General features: G+C 35.9%; 1 protein-coding gene across 1 annotated transcript in view; it reads right to left on the reverse strand.

The window, feature by feature from the left end:
- Nucleotides 1-13,569, reverse strand: part of TACR3 (tachykinin receptor 3) — a 113,630-nt gene that overhangs the window by 44,166 nt on the left and 55,895 nt on the right. The window lies entirely within an intron of this gene.

The raw sequence follows: 13,569 nt of genomic DNA on the forward strand, positions 1-13,569 counted from the left end.
GAGAAAAGGGAACCTTTCCTTATACACTGTTGTTGGGAATGTAAATTAGAACAGCCATTGTGTAAAATAGTATGAAGGTTACTCAGAAAGCTAAAAATTAAACAACTATGATATGATTCAGCAATCTCACTTCTTTATACATACCAAAGGAATTGAAATCAGTATATTAAAAGATATCTGCAATCCCCAGTTTATTGTAACATTATTCACAATAGCTAAGATATTTAATCAACCTATATTACACCAGTGGATGAGCAGATAAAAAATGTTGCATATATACATAACGGAGTACTCTTCAGCCTTTAAAAAGAAAGAAATTCTATCATTTGCAATAACATAGATGAACCTGAAGGACATTATGCTAAGTTATATAAGCCAGGCAAGGAAGGGCAAATACTACATAATCTAACTTACATGTATAATCTAAAAATGTCAAACTTGTAGAAGCAGAGAGTATAATGGTGTTTACCAGAGGTGATGCTGGGAGGGAATGGAAGATCAGCATCAAAGGGTACAAAGGTTAGACAGGTGATTTAATAAGTTTTCAAGGTCTATTTAACAGCATAATGACTATAGTTAATAATAATGTATTGCATATTTTGAAATGGCTAAGAGAATAAATTTCAAATGTTCTCATAACAAAATGATAAATAAGTGAGGTGATAGATATGTTAATTAGCTTGATTCAATCATTACAAAATATGTATATAGAGATATATATGTATCTGTATACATAAATTTACATATAATCAGATTATAGCTTATAAGTATATAAAATTATTGTCATTTTTAAAAAGGAATAGAGAATATAATTGTTTTTCAATTATGAAATGAATAAAAATAGAAAAAATATTGCTTATTTAATTGACAAATTATCATTATTTGTAAATTATGAAAAGGAAACATCAAATAAATACTAAAGAAAATGTGGTATTTCTCAAGAGAATATTGGTCAGCCATAAAAAGGAATGAAATTCTGTCATTTGCAACAACATGGATGAACTGAAGGACATTATGTTAAGTGAAATAAGCCAGGTACAGACAAATATTGCTTGTACTTACTCATATGTGGGAGCTATATAAAAATTGATCTCATAGTGGTACAGAGTTGAACAGTGATTACCAGAGACTGAGAGGGATAGAGTGGAGGGTGGTTAAGGAGAAGTTGGTTAATGGATACATACATATAGGTAGATATAACGAATAAATTCCAGTGTTAAATAACAGTAGGGTGGCTAGGTTAAAATATACAATAATATCTTATGGCATATTTTAAAATCACTGTAAGAAAGATTTGGAATTCTCCCAACACAAAGGAATAATAATTTTTGTGCTGATGGATATATTAATTACCCTTATTACATGACTATGCATTGTGTGCATGTATTAAAATATCATATGTGCCCCCCAAATTTGTACAATAATTATGTATCAATACAAATTTTAAAAAAGTGAATTTCTACGTTTGTTAAATTTATTGGTGACTTTCTGATTGTATTCGTGTCTTTCTACATTATCACAATATATGAAAGTAAACTCTTGGTTGTGTAATAATTACTGGATTTTCTTTATTGTTCTTATTACTTTTTAGAGCAGTGCTGATCAACATGATAGCCACTTCTACATGTGGCTATTTAAATTTAAGCTTACATAACCAGAACAAAATAAAGTAAAATGAAATAAACTTAGTCCTTTGATTGTGATTGCCATACTTCAAGTGTTAAATAGCTACATGTGGCTAGTGGCTACTGTGTTGAATAGTTCATATATGGAACATTTCTATCATTGAAAAACTTTTTATTATTCAACACTGTTCTAGAGTAAATCAGGATGTAGAATGAAATGATAAACAGAAAATTTCAGCACAGAAGAGAGAGGGAAAGAGGCCTAAGGGTAGCTACCAATTCTTTACAGTTCAAAGTAGTAGAAATAACAGTTGTTTTGCATTCAGCAGGACTGAACTCAATTTGCACAATTACTACCTGTCAGTCTGGGCAACATTCACATTCCTAGAGCTCCAGTTTCTTGATTTGTTAAGTGAAGGATAACAATTTCTACCAGGCCTCACTTCTAGGGTTTTTGTGAAGATGAGTACAACAACATATGTCAAAGCTCTATATAATGATTTCATAAAATCTGTACTAATTGATATCATTCTCATGGACACAGGAAGGGGAGCACTACACACTGGGGTCCATTGGGGGGAAATCGGGGAGGGACGGGGGGGTGGGGAGGTGGGAAGAGATAGCATGGGGAGATAGGACAGATACAGGCGAGGGGACAGAAGGCAGAAAACCACACTGACATGTGTGTACCTATGCAACAATCTTGCATGTTCTTCACATGTACCCCAAAACCTAAAATGCAATAAAAAAAATCTTTCTCAAAAGAAAAAAAAAAGATAGACAGAAGACAGAGTGACACATGATAGATAGATAGATAGATAAGATAGATAGATAGATAGATATAGATAGATAGATGATAGATAGATACATAGATAGACTGATAGATAGATGATTGTGTTTTTTTCTGGAGAACTCTGACTAATTAAATAGAGGTGGCAGAGCTTTTGGTGTCCATTCCAGGACATAAGTGATCCAAGCAGGTTAAAATAGGTGTGGTGTTTCTGCTAGAATAGTTCAAGATGTACAGAGTGGAATCTTTTGGCTTCTTAGTTCCAGGACATGTTTTCCAGGATGAGTACTATGAAATTATGTAAGCCTTGTGTTTGTCAATAAATGTCATTCTCCTTAAAAAAAAAAAAGATATCATTCTCAATTGTGTGTGTGCCTATATGTTTCGTGAAGTATTGATAATGATGGCAATTGTTATAGATTTCATATGCTGAGCTTCATTTTTCTGTTAGAAATTCATAACGCCTGAACCTGATTCCATCTCTCCTGAACTTTTACTTGCAGAATGAGCAGTATTAACAGATAATTCATAGAGAAACTATTTCAAATGATTGCCAAGCACTGAAAGGCTTTAGATATTTCCTCCTAAATGTTTATCTTTTCTTACCTTTTAAAAAGGAATAATTTCCACTTCTCCAGTATTACTGGAAAACCACAAAAAACATATACAAACTTTTCTAGGCTTTTCAAAATGTTCAAATTTACTGCCACAAATAGAGAGATGGATGAATATTTAATAAAATGATTTAATGATTGCATGTGGTACTGGCAATCAATGTACAACTCAGATGTAGAAGGCTCTCCTGAATGTAAGTTGTAGCATGGGGTGGGGTAGATGAAGTTGCTAGAATGGGCAAAGAGCTATTCATTCTCTTTAAGCTTCACTGTTTCAATTAGACACACTAGTTGAATTGTATATATGGTAATATTACACAAGCCCATTAGAAGTTTCAGGTGTTTTCTGACTTTGTTTCATTTGTAGCTATTTTTCTTTTAAGACAGCAACGCTTTTAAAGAACGAATGTAAGCATTTTCATCATACACTGCTGGGTTAAAATACTTACATAATTTCAGAATGTATAAGATAGATATAATCTAATGGTATTCATTGACCCATCAGTCAAAATAAAAACTTTTCTCAGGGCCGGGCGCGGTGGCTCAAGCCTGTAATCCCAGCACTTTGGGAGGCCGAGGCGGGTGGATCACGAGGTCAAGAGATCGAGACCCTCCTCGTCAACAAGGTGAAACCCCGTCTCTACTAAAAATACAAAAAAAAAAAAAAAAAAAAAAAATACCAAAAAAAAAAAACTAGCTGGGCATGGTGGTGCGTGCCTGTAATCCCAGCTACATTCCAGGAGAATTGCCTGAACCCAGGAGGCGGAGGTTGCGGTGAGCCTGCGGTGAGCCGAGATCGCGCCATTGCACTCCAGCCTGGGTAACAAGAGCGAAACTCCGTCTCAAACAAACAAACAAACAAAAAACAACTTTTCTCAAAATATCAGAATGAAAAATAATTGGTAAGTAATAATGAATTTCTACATAAAATTCTTACAGTATTTTTTTCTTTTTTGGGAAGATATTTCATAATACATAACAGAAATTAAAAAAATTTTTCTAGTTTTTGACTTTAATTTCTCTAGAAAATTTACTATTAAAATGTTTTATACCAAGAATATAAGCATCCCTTTAAAAAAGAAAGTAGAATACATTAGTTTTTAAAAGGAGATACTATGATTTTATGATTAATAATAAAATTAATAATAATACTATTATGACAAATTATTGGGGAAAGATGCATGGAAATAAGTGGAAATGTGTTGTGAAAATGTAGAAATGAGAGAGGGACACAAAAATAGGTAAATGAACATCTACATGATGTATTAATATTGGAAGTCTAAGTAATATGGGTAATTTCAAGATTTTTTTATTACAACAAACTGCATAAAGATAAATAATTTGGTATGGAAAAAGAGTCAGACAAAAGTTCCAGTCTTTCACAAAGCCAGCATTTTAGCAGTTTCTCAATTACCTTGAACATTTACTACTGCTGATACTGCACGGTGAGCTGACTTTTAGAAAAATGTGAAAATGTGTACATATTGTATTATATTGCTCACTAAGCAGGGTAGTAAAGGAAAACAACTGTTAAGCAGAAGTTAGATTACTAGCATAAAATATGATGTAAATATTACAACACAGAGAAAGAAATGTGCTGTCAAATTCTTGGTTCAGCTTGTTATAATGGATACCCTCTAAGAGTAAGAGATTTAGTTTAAAGGCTAAATCTGAGAATGGAAAAATATTACTCCATTTCCTCTGTGGTTGTTGCTTCTGTTGTCACTATGGTGAAATGTAGCCACAGAAAATTTGACATTTCTGTTTCTCATTACAATTAATGCACAGAAAATCATAAGAAACCTTAGGACACTTAGAAACTGATTTTATCTTTTAATGTAATTATCTTGCCTATCGATCTTGATAAAATCTACAGCCATCTGAACAAATTCTTAATTAAAAGAAAAAGGGGAGAATTGCACATTAATATCAATATCTGCATCCATTTGAGATTCTTCATATTGGAAAAGATACACAATGGTACCAGAAAAGGCCAATACCCACATTGAACTAAGTGCTTCCTGTCTAAGATACAGTGCTAGGGACTAGAACCACAATTTTAATTTCAAAAGGTCCCTACATACAACCTTCTTTAAACCTCCACAATTTTCAGTAAACAAGTCATAATGAAGTTAAATATATGTGACCAAGATTACTCTTAGATAGGGCAAGAACTGGAATACAAGGATCTTTCACATCCAAGACTTTGTTCTTTCTAGTTAGCCATGGGGCCAAGGCACTGCATGCACAACATGGCATGAGCTCTTAGTTTTCCTGTTCCTAATTCAGTAATCTAATAGTCTGTTTCTATCTGCAGAGTTACTTTCATGACCAAGAATTGATATTCTTGGTATTGATCAAATTTGAACATGCTAGTATTGATGGCAAAGCTTTACAGCATGTCCTTAGAACCCTTCCTTCAGGTGGAGATAATTCTCTTCATCAATACATGTGGAGGGTGGGCATTGAACCAATATTAATGCAACTTGAAACCAGCTCATTTTTCTTTACCTGATTCACAAGGCTAACAGAAGACTAGAAAACATCTTTCCTGAATTCCAGACAAACTTTGTCTATTGCATTTCCACAGTAGGAATTTGTAATAAATAACGTTTGATGAATGAAGGTGGATCTGATATAGTATAACTATTCACATTGTTTCCCTTCTCTATATAGACACGACTTCTTTTTTCTTATTGATACATTTTATAATTGTAATCATTTAAATACTATGTTTTATGTCCAATTCATATAGCTGTTAATTAGTATAATTTATTCATTCTCCATCTTGCTAATTAATCACTGACCTTGTAGCATTTATGTTGTATAAGGCCAGTGTTGTAGACAGTTACTCCAAGATGCCGGTAGGGACTCATCTGTGTCCCTCACACTTACATTTTGGGATGTGTTTTATCATTGCCAAGGATTTCAATTTTTTTTTTATTGCATTTTAGGTTTGGGGGTACATGTGAAGAATATGCATGCAAGATTGTTGCATAGGTACACACATGGCAGTGTGGTTTGCTGCCTTCCTTCCCCTCACCTGTATCTGTCATTTCTCCCCATGCTACCTCTTCCCACCTCCCCATCTCCCCGTCGCTCCCCCATTTCCCCCCAACGGACCCCAGCATGTAGTGCTCCCCTCCCTGTGTCCATGTGTTCTCATTGTTCAACACCCGCCTATGAGTGAGAACATGCGGTGTTTGATTTTCTGCTCTTGTGTTAGTTTGCTGAGAATGATGGTTTCCAGGTTCATCCATGTCCCTACAAAGGACGCAAACTCATCGTTTTTGATGGCTGCATAATATTCCATGGTGTATATGTACCACATTTTCCCTATCCAGTCTATCGTTGATGGGCATTTGGGTTGGTTCCAGGTCTTTGCTATTGTAAACAGTGCTGCAATGAACATTCGTGTGCATGTGTCCTAATAGTAGAATGATTTATAATCCTTTGGATATATACCCAGTAATGGGATTGCTGGGTCAAATGGGATTTCTATTTTTAGGTCATTGAGGAATCGCCACACTGTCTTCCACAATGGTTGAATTAATTTACACTCCCACCAACAGTGTAAAAGTGCTCCTATTTGTCCACATCCTCTCCAGCATCTGTTGTCTCCATATTTTTTAATGATCACCATTCTAACTAGTGTGAGATGGTATCTCAATGTGGTTTTGATTTGCATTTCTCTAATGACCAGTGATGATGAGCATTTTTTCATATGTTTGTTGGCCTCCTGTATGTCTTCTTTTGTAAAGTGTCTGTTCATATCCTTTGCCCATTTTTGAATGGGCTTGTTCATTTTTTTCTTGTAGATCTGTTTTAGTTCTTTGCAAATTCTGGATATCAGCCCCTTGTCAGATGGGTAGACTGCAAAAATTTTTTCCCATTCTGTTGGTTGCTGATTCACTCTACTGACTGTTTCTTTTGCCGTACAGAAGCTGTGGAGTTTGATTAGGTCCCATTTGTCTATTTTGGCTTTTATTGCCATTGCTTTTGGCATTTTGGTCGTGAAGTCCTTGCCTACGCCTATGTCCTGAATGGTTTTGCCTAGATTTTCTTCTAGGGTTTTTATGGTGTTAGGTCTATATCTCTGATCTATATCTCTGTTTTGGTACCAGTACCATGCTGTTTTGATTACTGTAGCCTTGTAGTATAGTTTTGAAGTCCGGTAGTGTGATGCCTCCTGCTTTGTTCTTTTTGCTTAGAATTGACTTGGCTATGCGGGATCTCTTTTGGTTCCATATGAAGTTTAAGGTGTTTTTTTCCAGTTCTGTGAAGGTCATTGGTAGCTTGATGGGAATAGCATTGAATTTGTAAATTACTTTGGGCAGTATGGCCATTTTCACAATGTTGATCCTTCCTAACCATGAACATGGAATGTTTCTCCATCTGTTTGTGTCCTCTCTTATTTCGTTGAGCAGTGACTTGTAGTTCTCCTTGAAGAGGTCCTTTACGTTCCTTGTTAGTTGTATTCCTAGGTATTTTATTCTCTTTGTGGCAATTGCGAATAGCAGTTCGTTCTTCATTTGGCTCTCTTTAAGTCTGTTACTGGTCTATAGGAATGCTTGTGATTTTTGCATGTTGATTTTGTATCCTGAGACTTTGCTGAAATTGTTTATCAGTTTCAGGAGATTTTGGGCTGAGACGATGGCGTCTTCTAGATATACAAACATGTCATCTGCAAATAGAGACAATTTGATTTCCTCCTTTCTGATTTGAATACCCTTTATTTCCTTTTCTTGCCTGATTTCTCTGGCTAGGACTTCCAGTACTATATTGACTAGGAATGGTGAGAGAGGGCATCCTTGTCTAGTGCCAGATTTCAAAGGGAATGCTTCCAGTTTTTGCCCGTTCAGTATGATATTGGCTGTTGGTTTGTCGTAAATAGCTTTTATTATTTTGAGATACATTCTGTCAATACCTATAGGAGAATGTCACTACATTTTGTTTCAACCTGAGATGGAAAGAAATAAGTAGTCTTTATTTATAAAAATACTATGTAGAAGAGATGGATAGCAAATCTTTTCTGTTTCCAAAGTGAGTGAGTTCAAACTGTAGTCATATGGATTTAGTGAGCTATAAATGAGATGCGAATTCTAAGAAGCATTACAAACGACTTCGAGAAAATGTCTATAGTTTTCTTAGGAAACAATATGATATTGGCAAAACTAAGGAAAAGAGTATATTTAATTTCTTTTGCCAAACCATCTAAATATAAAATCTGTTAGATCCTCTACTCATTTCCTCCATATACAGTCTTTGATTTTAGTATAGAATAGGAGAAAGGCAAGGAATTCATGAAATTTTAGATTCTCATCAGATCTCTCATTCTAGAATAGATTTTAAAACTGCAATTATATTTTATGTCAGTTTGTGAGTTTAACACTAGATATTTAAAATTTGACTTTTCATATGCAAATCCGTGGTATATTAAATAAAGACAGAAGTTTTAAATTTTGTTGTATAGTTGTTATAATTTTAAACAGATATAATGATTTTCACACATGGCATTGTAGCCAAAGTTTTAATAGGTAGCCGAAATTTTTGATTATCTACTAATAAGTAGAATAAAGTTGACAAGGATCACTTTCCTTTTCTAGATACTAAATTATTCTCATATTGGAATGTAAGCATTAGTATAATGTGCTCAGTAAACAGGATAATGTTAAGAAAGCATTGTCTCTTAAAATTTATAGAAGTATTATAATTTCAATTTCCAACTTGAATATCATGGTAATGTATTGAACAGTATACTTTTCTTGAAGGAGAGTTTTGGCAAGATTAATAACTAATTATTATTGAAAAAATAGAACTAAACTTAACCCAGGCTTTGAGGATTGTGTGACAATTGATATCCCATATTTTGAAATTAGTCGAATGTACTTTTCTTTAAAGTATAGCGATTCTTAAGTTAAATACTTTGTTTCATTTAAGAGACATACTGTTGTTTCAATAGACACACTTAAAGCCAATGGTACTTAACATACAGAATTGTAAAACTCAAAGCAATTACTATAAATTAAGGATGACTTTTGTTGTGTTATGAGGTATATAAGTTGCTATGAGATTGTAAAACATATGAAAAGGAGTTTTATTAGTAGGTTGCTAGTGTATTTTTTTTTCTTCCCTATAAGATACCAGTTCTATACATGTGACTTAAATCTTGGTTCAATCTTACAGATTGACTCCTACCTAGATTAAGCTCATTGGAGCCACAGAATTTTAATACTGATTTTCAGGTTCAACACTCTAATTTTAATGGTCAAGGACTATTTGCCCAGTTCAGCATCCTGGATCATTTACCTAATGTTTTCGTGCAGTAGTTTCATAGTTTTAGGTCTTAGATTTAAGCTTTTAATCCATTTAGAATTGATTTTTGTATATATCACATAACCCCTTTGAGGCTATTTTCTAGATGCTGTAGGTGTTCTTTACTGTTTTTTATTCTTTTTTCTTTTGTTTCTTCTTACTGTGCATTTTCAAATAGCCTGCCTTCAAGCTCACTAATTCTTTCTCTGTTTGATGAATTCTGCTACTAATGCATGTCTCAGTATATAAATTGTATTTTTCAACTCTAGAACCTTTTCTTGATTCTTTTTAATTATTTCAATCTCTGTTAAATTTATCTGATATAAGTCTGAATTTCTTCTTTGTGTTATCTTGAATTTCTCTGAGTTTTCTCAAAACTGCAATTTGGAATTCTCTGCCTGAAAGGTCACTTATCTTTGTTTCTCCAAAATTGGTCCTTGGTGTCTTATTTAGTTCATTGCATGAGATCATGTTTTCCTGGGTCTTGATGCTCTTGGATGTTTGTCTGTGTCTGGGCATTGAAGAGTTTGTAATTTATTGTAGTCTTCAGAGTCTAGGCCCATTTGGACCTAGACTTCTTGGGAAGGCTTTCTATATATTCAAAAGGAGTTGGGTGTTGTGATCTAAGCCATATCTGTATTAGGGGGTACCCCACACCAAGTGAGGCTGTGGTTCTTGCAGCCTCACAGAGGTACTTCCTTGTTAGTCTTGGATAAGATCCAGAGGAATTCTCTGAATATCCAGATAGAGACTCTTGTTCTCTACCTTCACTTTCTTCCAAACCTAGTCCCTTTTTATGTTCTGAGCCACCTGGAGCTGTGGGTGGGATGACACAACTAGCCTGTGGCCACCACCACTGGGACTGCACTGGGTCACACATAAAGCAAACACAGCACTGGGGTTCACCCAAAACCTGGCTATTGTCTATGCTTACAGGCTGGCATACTTCAATGAGCAGGTGGTGAAGCCAGCCAGGCTATGTCCTTCCCTTCAGAGTGGTAAGTTCTCCAAGGTAGGTCCAGAGGTATTCTGGTGGGTCCAGAGTTCTTCCTAGGTGGGTCCAGAGTTGCTGTGTGGGAGTCAGAGACTAGAGTCAAAAAAACCTTAGAAGTCTACCTTGTGTTCTATTGTACTGTGACCTAGCTGGCATTCAAACCACAAGAAACAGTTATTTTCCCTCTTTTCTCTTCATTCCAAAGGCAGAGGCCCCTCACCCTGTGGCCACCACTGCCACAGGCCTATAGGGAATACTGCCAGACTACTACCACTACTTATGTTTACTTGAGACCCAGGTGTCTTAAGTTATCTTGTGGTGAATGCTGCCTGGACTGGGATTCACCATTCAGGGCAGTGGGCTCCCATCTAGTCCAGGGTAGGTCCAAAAATCTTGTCCAAGCCTGAAGGCCTGGAATCAGAGACCCTAAAAGCCCACTTTGTGTTCTATCTTCTTGTGGCTGAGCTGGTACTTAACAAGGAAGACAAAGTCCCTTTACTTTTCCCTTAGCTTTTCTCAAGCAGAAAGTATTTTTCCCTGTAGCCACCGCAGCTGGGAATGTGCTGGGTCTCAGTTGAAGCTAGCAAGTCTCAGGCTCACCCAAGGCCCACAGTATTCTACCTGAGTATTGCCACTGGTTATTCAAGCTTTCAAGGGCTTTTTAGTCAGTGGTGATGGGTCTTGCTGTGACTGGATCCTTCTCTTCAAGGCCGTGGGTTCCCTTCTGGTCCAGGTTGTGTCTAGAAATGTCATCTTGGAGCTAGGTCCTGGAAAGGTGGCCTCATAACTCTGACTGGTGCCCTATCTTACTATGGCTCATCTGGTATCCAAGATGCAAAACAAAGTCTTCTTTACTCTTTCTTTTCCTTTCCCAAGTGGAAGAGGCAGTCCCTTTTGAACCTATGAGCTGTGCTGCCAGCCTATGAGCTGTGGGGAGGTGGTACGTGCACTCGCTTAGTCAGCCCCGCTGATTTCTCAGTAGGTTTTGCATCACCCAGGTCCACTGGTTGTGAGCTCAGCACAGCACTGTGACTCATGTAGGAGTTGCAGTCCTTGTGGCCTATACTGCACTTAAAGTTTATTTAGAGCCCCACAGGATTTTAGCCCACTGTGGTGAGGCATGGAGGAAGTCAACTTCTGATCCCTGGGATGGGTGACTTCCCTCTGGCTAGGGCTGGATTAAATATTCCCTTTATGCACAGGCATCAGCTGGATTCGGGCCAGTTTTGCTTTCTGCTTTGATAGGGCACCATGAAGTTCAATGCAATGTCTCACAATTGCTGCGCTCTCTCTCCCAAGGGCACAAATTCTGACTTCATGCCATATGGCTGCTGCTGGGGATGGGTTGGGGATATCAATGACAATTCAAGAATGTCTTTCCTACACTCTTCAGTGCCTCTTTCAGCTATATGAAGTTAAAATCAGATACTGTGAGAGCTCTCCTGATTTTTGATTCATATGAAATAATTATTATTCTGTGTAGATAGTTATATTGGTTTCCTTCTGGGGTGATAATCAGTGAAGGCTTCTATTTGACCATCCTCTTCCACCTTGTATAGTCTTTTATTCTGAAGAGACTGGCTCACAGTAGTGTATAGAATTGTTTTTCCCAATAGTCATGATTAGTTTGCACTCATGTAGCCAATGCTATTTTTTTTTTTAAATATCTCATGTCCAGTCTGCAATATCAAAGGTGTATTCTCTAGGACACAACATATGAATAAATGGTCCATCCAGGGTAGAACTTCTGTGTTTTAAGTAATCATGTGAAAAATACAAAACTAGCATGATTACCAGTAATAGCAGTATTCTAAACCATTCCAGAACAATATTGTAATTTTAGATAAAGAGGAAGAAATTAAGAGAAGAGCTAGCTATATTTTAAAATTTTATTAATTTGAACAATATGAGTGTTAGTACCTAGATACCAATGGTCATACCAATAACTGTAAAATAAATCCAAGGACAAACATATTTATTATGAGAAGTCCATGACATAAAGAGCCATTTTGCATATTATTTCAGTCTAGAACACAAACCTAGACAAAGACATATGAACTAGAACTTTAAAATATCTTACTTTAAAAAAATTCTAGAAGGATCACACTCCCAGTTTGAGTTAATATTTTTACTTTGAAATTGTGTAGTAATGAAATCAAAAGGCAATGTTTTGCCTCTTGTTTAGAGGCAAAGTTAAAAAAGAAACCCTCTTACTTTTTCTTCCCTCTGGGACTCTGAGTTCAAAAATAAAAGGAACACTCAGATTAAATTTTTATTTCTTTCTAGAAAAATATTACATGCATATGAAGAAAAACTATAATCTACAATTACTGGGTTCATTTTAATTTGTCTAAGAGTGCACAGTGAAATGTTTAAAAAAATCTAAACTAATATGAAAAAAATAAATGACAGAAACTAAGCAGATATTATAGAGAAATTATTTTGAAATACACAGAACATAACGTCAGTTATTTACTGTGTTAATACCTAAGACATAACTGTAAGAAATTATCCCAAGAAAAGAGTATCTTTCAACATGAGCAAGATGTTAGATAAGGAGGGTTGAAATTACAAAGGGGAGAGAGATACTGTTCATGTAAGAGGGCCATGTTTTTGAAGCTTTCCTCACTTTAGAATTCGTTTGTAGGTGCCAGAGGCCATTTGGTTGTTTGTGCACATTATTTTTCAGAAAAGTTTTTTGAAAGAAAAATAAAATGGAATTACATATACAGTAGATATATTTTTGTACAACCTGAAATGAGTAAACTGATCTGGAAAAGCTCATTTTATTTTTTTGTTTTCAATACTAGAAATCGTGGTAGATAGGCCGGGCGCGGTGGTTCAAGCCTGTAATCCCAGCACTTTGGGAGGCCGAGGCGGGTGGATCACGAGGTCGAGAGATCGAGACCAACCTGGTCAACATGGTGAAACCCCATCTCTACTAAAAATACAAAAAATTAGCTGGGCATGGTGGTGCGTGCCTATAATCCCAGCTACTCAGGAGTCTGAGGCAGGAGAATTGCCTGAACCCAGGAGGCGGAGGTTGCGGTGAGCCGAGATCGCGCCATTGCACTCCAGCCTGGGTAACAAGAGCGAAACTCCGTCTCAAAAAAAAAAAAAAAAAAAAAAGAAATCGTGGTAGATATTAACCATATGTAGATGTGGTCTAGTATTGTCAGTATTGGAGAAAAAGCACTATTGAAGCGGAATCCATTTTGTACATTGCATTTT

Source organism: Saimiri boliviensis, chromosome 3 (assembly GCF_048565385.1).
Source record: "Saimiri boliviensis isolate mSaiBol1 chromosome 3, mSaiBol1.pri, whole genome shotgun sequence".
Classification (NCBI taxonomy): Eukaryota; Metazoa; Chordata; class Mammalia; order Primates; family Cebidae; genus Saimiri; species Saimiri boliviensis.